Below are 10,939 nucleotides of genomic sequence, written 5' to 3' on the forward strand. Positions count from 1 at the left end.
CCCTATTTTCGAGCCAACAATAAGAACTTTTAAAATAAAATTTTTTTTTTATTTTAGAACCATCATCAATCTTTCTCATATGGTTCATATGTTTATTCGATTGCTTTCCGTACTGGGCTTATTAAGTTTGCCACAAAGTTTGTAACATCCAGAAGGAAGCTTCGGAGACCTTTCAAAATATTGTATATACATATACAACTGATCAGCATGACGAGCTGAGGCGATTTAGCCATATCCGCCTGTCTGTTTGTATATACGTGAATTAGTCTTTATGTTTTGGAGACATCGAGATGAAGATTTTCACACGTCCTTTTCTCTTTGAGAAGCTGCTTATTTGTCTTATTGGCATATAGCATACAAACTGAACGATAAAAATCAGGTTCTTGTATGGATATTTTTTTATATGTTAAGGTTAACTTTTTATCTTGCTTTTCTAACTTCGTTGCTTGTTTCAATTGTTGTAAATATTTAAATAGTTTTTTCATAACGCTACGCCCAACTGTCAACGCCGCTCTGTGCTACCAAATAAATGAAGGTTTCTCTCACCACACCGCCATTAGCAGCTGTCATTTTATCTATTTTCGTTTATTTGTGGTAAATATTAAGTAATTTTACAATTATTTACTGGTTTCACCCGCAAATGCGCTTTGCATATCGCCGAGATAAGCATATAACCTCACTTTTTGGCGTGTCAACATTACAACGCTTAAGCTTTTTGTTTCGCTGCTCGGTGGTCATCACCTAATTTGCTTTGTTAAATATCTACATAATCGGCTATTTTTTTAAAAGCATTTTTGTGTGTTTTTTATTATGTTTATCATGTTTTTGTTCGTTTATTTAGGATGACATCAGTTTATTTTATGCATTTTTAACAACATCATTTAATTGTTGTAGCTGTGTTCACTGTCACCGTCGCGTTTTTTATTGGTGTCATCATTCGGTGGAATATATTGTATAATATGGTGTATAAAAAACTGATTTGTGTTGCTGTTAAGTTTATCATGTTAGCAAGGCTGCTTGGAGGTTATATGAGAGCTATAATTTAAAATAGCTAAAATTCTCTCTTGTGTGCAAACCGACAGTAAGGAATCTAAATTATATTCTGAAATCGTTTTTAGTAGACAAGAAGAGCTAGTAGTTCTGACTTAATGTTCTATGAAATAAACACAACAAGATTGAAAATATTCTTTAGCTAAGAATTTTTTATGAATAATCTTTTAATATTACACTTATTTCAAAATTTTCCTCAAGCTACTGATTACTTCAACTCTTGGAAGTCTGTAAAGCTTTAATATGGCAAAAACAAATTTGCGTCAGCCTAACCAATTGTTATCCATATATTAGACAGATATTACTAGTTAACCCAAGTAAAAAGATAAAAAATTCACTTCAGATGAAACGAAGCTATAGTACCCTTCTCAAATAAAAAAAAATTTTCATACAAGAAATTAATTTTGTTCAATCAATTCAAAAATATTAAAATATATATATGAAATGCAATCAAATTTATTGCCCCTCATTACAAATTCCTATACTAGCTTCAATGTGTGTGTGTAATTAACAATAAGAGAATGCATGTTACTGTGAATGTGTGTGTGCACCATCGCGTGTGTCGCACATGTGTCAGAAAAGCAGTTACTTGATTATCATAGATGAAGTTAACTGCTGCATCATGCACTGCATTCTAATTGAAACATTCACAAAGGCGACAACAGCTAAGCCCACAAACAAGCGATAAGCTTACACGCGCGCTTCTAAATGCAGTCAAAAGAATTCGTTACATAATACACTCACTTGACAATGAAGCAGTAGTGGGGCGCAGAAAGTACAAAAGACGAATGAAAACAAAATGCCAGACAGCTATCTGTTGCAAGTTTGTGTCTTAAATCTTTTGTTTGTGTTGCCAAGCATGACATAATTACTAACTCAGCATATACTCATGTATGTGTCAGCATACATGCGCATTTTATGATGAACTTAAAAGCGACTGTCTACTATAACAGTACTTTCAGCGCAACTACGACACACCAACAACAGCAAATATTTTTATGTGTTTGATTGCGCTGCTTGCTGACTGAGCAAGAGATATGAATATGCATGTGGATGTAGAAGTGGAAGACGCTGCGTAACAGCGAACATCAACACTGCATTTAGCACACATAACTGACAAATTCGTCGACTGATTAGCAATGCTAAAGCAAGTACTGTTGAAATTCACGATTCATCTGCGAAATTCGGTCAACGCTTTCCCAGAATTTCGGCTGCTAAGCTAATGAGCAGTTATGCCTGCTTCTAAGTTTGAGTTTTTCGATTTAATTAACACGTAAAATATACTATTTGGAAGCAATAATAAATATAAAACAAGAATAGCAGCTCATCAAAAGTATTTGTTGATAATTGCTGTAAACGAGTTGATAAATTGATTGCTAATAAATTATACATTTAAAAAGTGACGGCGATGCAGCAGGCTGAAGCAGTATCAGCGGCAGGGCTATTAAGGAAGATACAGGGAGGGCGCAGATGTAGCTAAAACTTAGTAGTTGTGAGTGGAGTGGTACTAAGCAAATTCTCTTTTATTAGGTAAATTTAAGCCCTTCGTAAGATTTATATAGTAGTTTTAGGAATAATTTACATTATTAATAATTATTAAAACAAGACGCTAGCTAATTATATTCAATGATGTACTCATTTAAACTCAGGCTACCTGGACGCCCAGTTGGGACTGTTTCGTAAGTGTAGAATTAATTTACTAGACCGAATAGTTTATGACCTCTGAAAATATAAGTGATGCCTTACTGAAATTGGGGACGGGAAACATAAATGATTACTGTCATATATCTTCAAATGATAAGTACATTGAGTTGAAATAACACTGATTTATTAACTTATTTGGTTTATAACGAACCTAAGCCGGACTGCAGGCAGATGAGTTACATGTAATGCAAAACTAAATCTGAAATTATAACCGGAAAACGGTTGGCAGCCAACGAAAAACCTTTTGCTAGATCTTTCTAGCCACGTTGTTTGATATAAGCAAACTACAAGTTGAATTTAAGTTGTTTAATAAGGAAAACAGATCTCTTAGGAAGATCTTTATCTAGATTTGAATCGGTGGCAGGATGACATTTATAGTAGTTCATCTGAACGATTTGTTTCGAGATTGTAGCGCTGTCCATAACATTAATCCATGACAAATTTCATAAAGATATAAAAGATTTTGTTATAACAAATAAACAGATTCTTGGGGAGAAAAGAGCATACGTAAATTTGTAGATCGATATCTCAAAAACTGAGGTGCTAGTTCGCGAAAGAACATAACTAAATTGACTCAGCTAGCCATGCTAATCATTTATATATGCTATATACTTTCTATACTCTTTACAATGTCAATATGCTATTATTGTATGGTTATGTTCTTATTGAAGCATTTTAAAATAATTAGTTTTTACAAAAGTTTAGTACACTTTTGGGCATCCTATGCCAAAAGCCTCAAGAATTGTATATTTCGAACTCGACGGCTATTTTTATTTCAGCAATCTTTCAATAGATTAACTATATCCTAATATTGTAAACCGAAAATTGAGGTATTTCTTTTATCTGTGTAGTTAAAAGGTCCAACAGATGTTCCCAGTGCGACTTTTTTTATATCATGTTATTTTCGTAACAGTACTAGTCTGTATAACCTTCTCACTCAAAAATACACTACAATAAAACGAAATATCTCTAAAATTTATGCAAACACGATATTAGAAGAAAGGATAAATAAATAATATATTTACCAAAATTTATTCTACAACTGAACTTGATGGCGTTTGTAAGTGAAAGTGTTCTCCAGCAAATGTCCAATGCATTCAATTTCGCTCTACTGAACTTAATTTTTATTTTATACACACATCTGTTTGTTGGTAAATAAATATTTTTAATGCAGTTTGGATTTCGCTTTTCGTGGCATATGTGTGTTTGCAGATTCGCTTAATGAATTCAATAACAGATTCATATCAGAAATGCCAACAAAAACACAAACAACAAAAATATGTTTACACAAAAATGGGGAAACTCGTTCGAGTAGCGAGAAATGCGAATAGCTGAAAAATGAGCAAATTCACAACAACAGCAAAGGCAGCAAAGCTGGCAAACGAGCTGCGAACGAAGTGGTCAAAGCAACCACGCAAACACAGCGTTAATCAACAACATTCCAAAAATACACTTTTATTTATCGGTTATGTGTAAGTGGCGGTGGCACGCAAAGCGCAACACACGAGCTTAATGCCCGCCCGAGGGTTTTTAACGTGTGAGCGCCGAAATAAATAGTAAAAAGGTTTCAAGTGATTACCACATGAAGTAATTGCAAAAATAGAGACAAACGCATTTTGTAAAAATTCAAAAGAAAGGTGGTGAGAAGCACGAAGTTTTCGTTACAAAAAATCTGTCTTGCTTACTACTATGTATATCAACAAATAAATGAATTTATTGAAAAACATTAAAGTAAAAATACGTCGGAAAAAATATGAAATTTTTTTGTTATAACTACATGTTTTCATTTTTGTAATAAAAAATTCGGTAGCGCCAATGAAATTCTGCAATCAATCATTTATTATTATTTTTTGTTGACCAACAGAGCAGAGTCGTGAAAAATTAACGCTTCACGGGCCGAAAAATCACGCCAATATTGGATATATCCGCTTGTGTGAGTGAGTTGTTTTGACATTTTCAACGCCACCACCGCCAACGCCATCAACGACATTGTCGGTTTATTTTTGCAAGTGGTTGGTTATTTATATGCATAAAGGTATGCATGTATATACATTTTATAATAAAATAGGTGTAGGCGTGTTGGCACATTTCATTGACTTTTGCAGCCGCTGGCATGTGGGCAGATTTATCCAAAACTTTAATTGACTTTTTAGCAGCCAGTGTCGCAATTAAATTTAAATATTTTAAAAATAAATGTGTCACATACGAAATTTCTAAAAACAGAATGTTCGAAATAATTAAATGATCGCTTGGAATAATCAGCCTACGTTGAACTGAAAAATGATTTCAGATGAAGAAAAAACAATAAATGCAAAAACAAAAAAATGTGAAATTGTAGCAGAGCATGCTGAAGTGAGTTTAGCGCAATACTCAAACCATATTTGTTTATAGATTTAAGAGGAATTATTTGAGGGAATCGTGAGCAGTGAATAAATTGAATAGCACTTCCTATAACAAGGAACATAGTATCGAAGTTCAAATGAAACTAAATCTGTCTTGCATATGCATATCAATATGATTTTAAAGATTGGCGTTTATGAACTAAGAAGGCCGTTGAACAACTTTACGAATTGATTTTATAATGGCTTATATATTACTTTAAAAAAGTAGTGTCTTTATAGCTTTCCAAAATGATTTTATTCATTAGAAAACAAATTTTAGTGAAATCTTGCCAATCTTTTCATCGTGCTGTGTGTAAAAATCTTTAGTAAAACGTTGTCGTGAGAAGAGCCCGATAATGGCGAAGTACACATTAAATGTCAAGCACATTTTTCAGTCAGAAACTAACTGAAATCATTTTAATTTAATGTTTAATAAGTTCATAAACAGTAATATCGTAATGAAACTTTTTCACTGTCTAGAGGCTTCGATATTTATGTGAGATAAATGCTATACGAGTATTATATATGTTCTTTTCCACCAGTACTAGAATACCACGTGTTATATTAGAGACAGTGAACATTGTATATTATAGGCAAGAAAATAGTAAATAGTCTGTTTGCCGCATGTGTATAAAACAAATTCAAAGTAGTTACATATATTTGTCAGGTAATGGTCGAAGAAAAATTATTTTCCGTTTTTTTTAGCCATTTTTAAGTGTAAAGTTTTTCTCAAAAAACGACCGTCATTTTGCCGAAATTCTAAATTTTGACTAGTTCCTTGATAATTACCTGAACTCATCTATAGTAACAATACAATGATTTTCACATCGTATATATAATTAGAAAACATATAAGTCGCTGCCTATAGAAATAACACTTTAATAAGAGATTATTTTTACGAAAGTGCTGATTACTTTGCATTAGCTATTACAAACGGATTGCTTTCTATTCCACTAGAATCCTTTCTCTACTCGGACAAAACTAGGAATCTTTGTCTAATTATCTATCACATATTTAGAAGAGCTAACAACAAAGTAGTCACTTGGAAAATACTTACTGCTGAAAACAAACGATTCGACGCATATATCTCGTTCAGAGACAAAAATGAAACCGCTTTGACGAAACTGCTGGTGGCTATTCAATGATAATGAAAACTAATTCATTCCATGACACATCTGGTCTGATTTCTTGTTCTCTTTAACCATTTTATACAATAAAATCATTATGCATCGTTTTTTTACTTTTTTCTTGCAAACAAATACAAGTACAAGTATATACTATATATCTCTTAAGTTAAGATATATTATAAATAGTATCATTAGCTAATAAAATGTTACTAATTTTTGATAGCGAGTACTTGAATGCTTGTCTAGAGATACTGTACGTATATACAATATTATCGCTGTACTATTGTTTATTGTCGTAGTTAAGTTTATTAATTTAAAAAAATTTATCAAATAAAAATAAAAAAATTTTGTTTAGTTTTTGGGTTTGAGATAATTTTAAGCAGAAAAAACTTTCACAAAAAAGTTCTTATCTTCTGGCTTACAAGCCGATGTAGAGAGGTAATGTGTGAAATTTTTGGATTTATTTTCAATGAGTACAAAATTATTTCTGTAGCATACTATAAATTAGTCTTTATGGTGAGTTCTATACGCTGAGAGACCTAAAGTTAACAATATAAATCGCAAAGTATGTATTTAGATAGATTTTTTCCCTTTCATCATAAGCTTAAAAACATATTAAATTTTACTCTTTGTAACGTTTAAACACTCTCTAAAACAATTAGCATAAATAAAAGCAGAAAGCAGAAACGTGTCAAGGTCACTGCGAACGCCAACTGGTTGCAGAAAATCATGGACCAGCTGTTTCAGTCAGCTTTGTTTTCGAAAATCAAGATAAAACCACACGCGGTTAAAATGACCGAAAGCAACAGTAAAAATCAGCATGAAAAGGCAAATAAATATAACCGAGCTTTGGCAATGAAAAACAAAAGCCAGTAAATAAATAAATGAGAAATATTTGAGCGCTCGTGTAAAATCCGAAAAATAATAGCAAATATTTAAAGCCATTAATGCAAAGTAAAAACTAAAGTGACTTAAGTCATTGCTGGTGATCAAAGTGACAGGCGGCGGACTGCCTTAACAACAATAAGTACTAATAAGTATTATCAAACTTAACTATCACCAACAATCTAGCTACCTTGAGGTCTGCAGCTGTGGGCAGAAGCACTGACTGTGTTGGTGTTGCATGGCTCGCGTGTGCAGCACACTTCCTTGTTGGCAACAGCAGGCCAATTGGCTGACAAAGAACGAATGTTTGCGTATGTGCACACACTCGTATTTATGTATGCATGTATATGTGCGCACCTCAAACGAGCAGTGTAAAACAATGGTAGAGCATATTACTTTGCAGTGCATTATGTAATTAACTGCAGCTGAGAGTAAAAATGAAAACATGACGAAAATTTAAAAAGAAGTTGCAGCAGGTAATAATAAAAAACTAAAGTTGCTGTTTGAGGAAAAATTGTGGAAGAATAAAATTCTTTTAAAAAAATTCCTTGACTAAAGGTATTCTCTTGCCATATATCCAAAGCATATTGTAATACAACTATAAATGTCAAGTCTAAAAGTTAATAAACTGATATTCAAATAATTATTTTTGAGCTTAACAGGTAAAATTTGAACTTAACAAAAGCAGCTTAAGAGTATTTTTAGACAGTCTAACTACTGAAATCCTTAAATATCTAATGTTTGATATACATAGAATTACTTAAAAAACATTAAAATGATCTTTATAATATTAGTTTTTAGTTTTTAATATATAGATGTGTTCAAAAAAATAGGGGAATTTGGTTTACTGAAAAAAATGTTTATTCATTCGTCTACATTAATGTTGCCGCGTTCAAAATAGTCCCTATTCGCTATTATACACTTATGGCAGCGCTTCTTCCAAACGGTCAATCGTCAAAACACTTATCAAACTCGATTTTTGGAATAGCCTTCGCTCTTTCAGTGATGCGCTTTTAATATCATCTACTCTCGTAAAAAGATGGCCCTTTAAGATTTTTTTTATTTTTGGAAATAGGAGCAATGTCTGGCATATACGGAGGCTGAGATATCGTTACAGTATTGATTTCGGCCCGAACAAATTCGTAGATTCACTTCTTTTAACAAATGAAAATCGCCAACTCATAAAAACAAATCTAAACTTAGCGGCTGCAGACAAAGTTAGTAATTAATACAGGAGACAATTTTATTGTACTTCAAGGGCATGTTATCAACATAATAAAAAATATTTCCCAATTGGACTCTCTAAACCCGCAAAATTTTATATTTTAAAATACCCGTTATTATCTGAACACATCGCGTATTAATTTCAAAACAGTCAATTAAATTTATTAACTACTAAAATGAATATCATAAATATGAGCTCTCATAACAGATTGTATACCGAAGAGTTAAGAAACGAACTCGATATATTTATATCATGCGACAGAATTCTCAATTCAAACTGTTAAGAAGATTAATGAGTATGTAGCTAAGTAAAAATTTGATCTTTGGAATTTTCGAATAATTTTTAAAATGAAAAAAAAAAATTCCTCAAAATATAATATAAAGCCCTTTCGAAGACTATGTCTGTTATATTGAACTTAAGCCTTAAGCTTTAGGTGAGTCAGGCGTGAAAATAAATATCATACTGGGAGTTTTTGAAACATTTTCGATTTGAACTACATTGTAAATATCTGGAAACTGCTACATTCAAGCATAGATGCTATAAATGATAATTCTATTTTATTAAAATTATTTTTTTTCGAACAGTGGCTCAATTTTCATACGAGAAATCGCAGTTATATATTTGTAATATTTTTGGCGATTTGATATAAATTTTAAAATAGTATTTGATATTTTAAGTCAACATATGTTATTTTCTATAAAACATTATGCACAATTATTTTTTTTTATAAACATGTAGGTTTGGAGCTTTTTTTAAGGAAAAAAATATTAGAAAATACACATACACATATAATGCGAGAGAATATGTTTCGAAAGTTGGTAATATTGTAACAAAATTTGAGTCACAAAGAGTAAAAGTTTTTATTAAATAATCTCTCGATCTTACGAAAATATCTGAAAAGTTATTGCTTGGTGTCATGCCTAAAATAAAGGTATAATTGTTTTTCATCATAATATCTTATAAGATTCTAACAAGTCTACGAAAAAATTTCTAATATGATAAGCACTTTTCTGATATAATATTTCTAACCTGCAATTAATATGTCATTCAACAAACACGTGAATGAACGCTTAATATTATATAATAAGCAGAAACTGAAAAAAAAAAATTGCTTTTGTTTGCTACATCGATGTCTCACATACATACGTACATGTGGTGAATAGAACAATACATTTCGATAATCGATAACTTATCTTAATGGTTTAATTTGATCTAAAAATGCACAAAATAGACTGGTCCATTGTTTCTGTTAGTGTAAAAATCAAAAGCAACAAACTTAAAACCGATGATCGGCAAAAATATGGAATTTCAATAAAACCATAAAACGTGAGAACTACGGATCAAAGACAAGCGGTAAATAAAGCATGCAGCAAAGTAGGAGGAAGCAAAAAAATCCAATAGAAAAACAATACAAATTGTTACGGTACAAAATTTGAAAGAAAAACACAAAAAAATATAACAACAAAAACACGAAAACAATAGCGAAGAAAAGGCAACAAATGTGGACAAGATAAAAGCGGCACCTGCGAGCGCACGTTAATTACAGCCCAAATGAAGTGGCATGTAGCGGAGTTGACTGGCGACGACGTTGCGGTACTTGCCGCTCAAGTATGCTGAGATAGAAAACAAAGTAACAAAAAAAAATATAATACGAAAAAGCAAAAAACAGGCATCAAAAGAGTCTCGAGTGAGTTGCAGCGTTCACAGTGGAGCCGTTGTGTGAGTGCGGGGTGCGCTTATGGCAAGTGCCCTACAAGTGAACAATGGACAAATGGGCTGGTGCGGCAAGCCGACTATGAGTAATGAATTGCAGCGCGCAATAAGTAGTGCGGACGGTGCGTTGAGACGAAGCGGGCGAGGCGAAGTGAACAAGTAGCTTGCGAGACAGCGTCGACTTACTCTTCAAGTAAGAATAGACCAAAATAGACACAGAAAAAATTACAAAAAAACAAAAAAAAAAACCAACAATAACACCAAAAGTAAGCAGCAAAAAGCGGCACAATTTCTGTTTTTTTACACACTTAGCGTTAATTTGAGCAGCTATTTTTAGCAAAAATGCTTTTGCGAAATGTTTTCTTTATATTTTTGGACACAAAATGTTGCATTTCACTATTATTTGCAACAAATCTATTTATAGCACTTTTATTGAATATTTTTCCAGCATTATATTATATATTACTTCTATTGCATACTTGTTGTAGTTGTTGATATTATCTTTTTACACAAGGCAAATTTTCGTTGAAAGCAACTGTTCACTAGCACTTGTGGCGCGCTTCAGACACGATCGGCAACTGTTGGTCGACTTCAGTGGTAGACTTCAATTGGGCCACGGTTAAGCTAAGCTTTCAAAGAGCTTTTCAGATATTTTTGTTACGCTGCGCGCTTCCAGTTGGAAGTGATATGCTTTGAGAAAGCTCACTGGAATTACGTGACGTCATAGTCGGTTGTTTCAACGTCGAAGTCGACGCAGAAAGCAGTGTGTTTGTGTCTTAAGTCTTCTGTTTACCTTTATACACTGGGAGCGGCAGCTTATCTGTGGGTAAATATATACTGTATTTCATTTCATT

At 32.5% G+C, this 10,939-nt stretch overlaps 1 protein-coding gene across 3 annotated transcripts in view; it reads right to left on the reverse strand.

Moving 5' to 3' along the window:
- jbug (filamin-type immunoglobulin domains fbug) overlaps positions 1 to 10,682 on the reverse strand; it is a 79,858-nt gene extending 69,176 nt beyond the window's left edge. For 2 of the 3 annotated variants that reach the window (XM_014230656.3, XM_036370156.2), the window contains exon 1: positions 10,565 to 10,681. The gene's annotated coding sequence lies outside the window, so the exon portion shown is untranslated. Of the gene's footprint in view, positions 1 to 10,564 lie in introns of all 3 variants that reach the window. The other variant, XM_014230660.3, reaches the window with a different exon arrangement.
- Between the last annotated feature and the right edge of the window lie 257 nt (positions 10,683 to 10,939).

This window comes from Bactrocera oleae, chromosome 4 (assembly GCF_042242935.1).
Source record: "Bactrocera oleae isolate idBacOlea1 chromosome 4, idBacOlea1, whole genome shotgun sequence".
Lineage (NCBI taxonomy): Eukaryota > Metazoa > Arthropoda > Insecta > Diptera > Tephritidae > Bactrocera > Bactrocera oleae.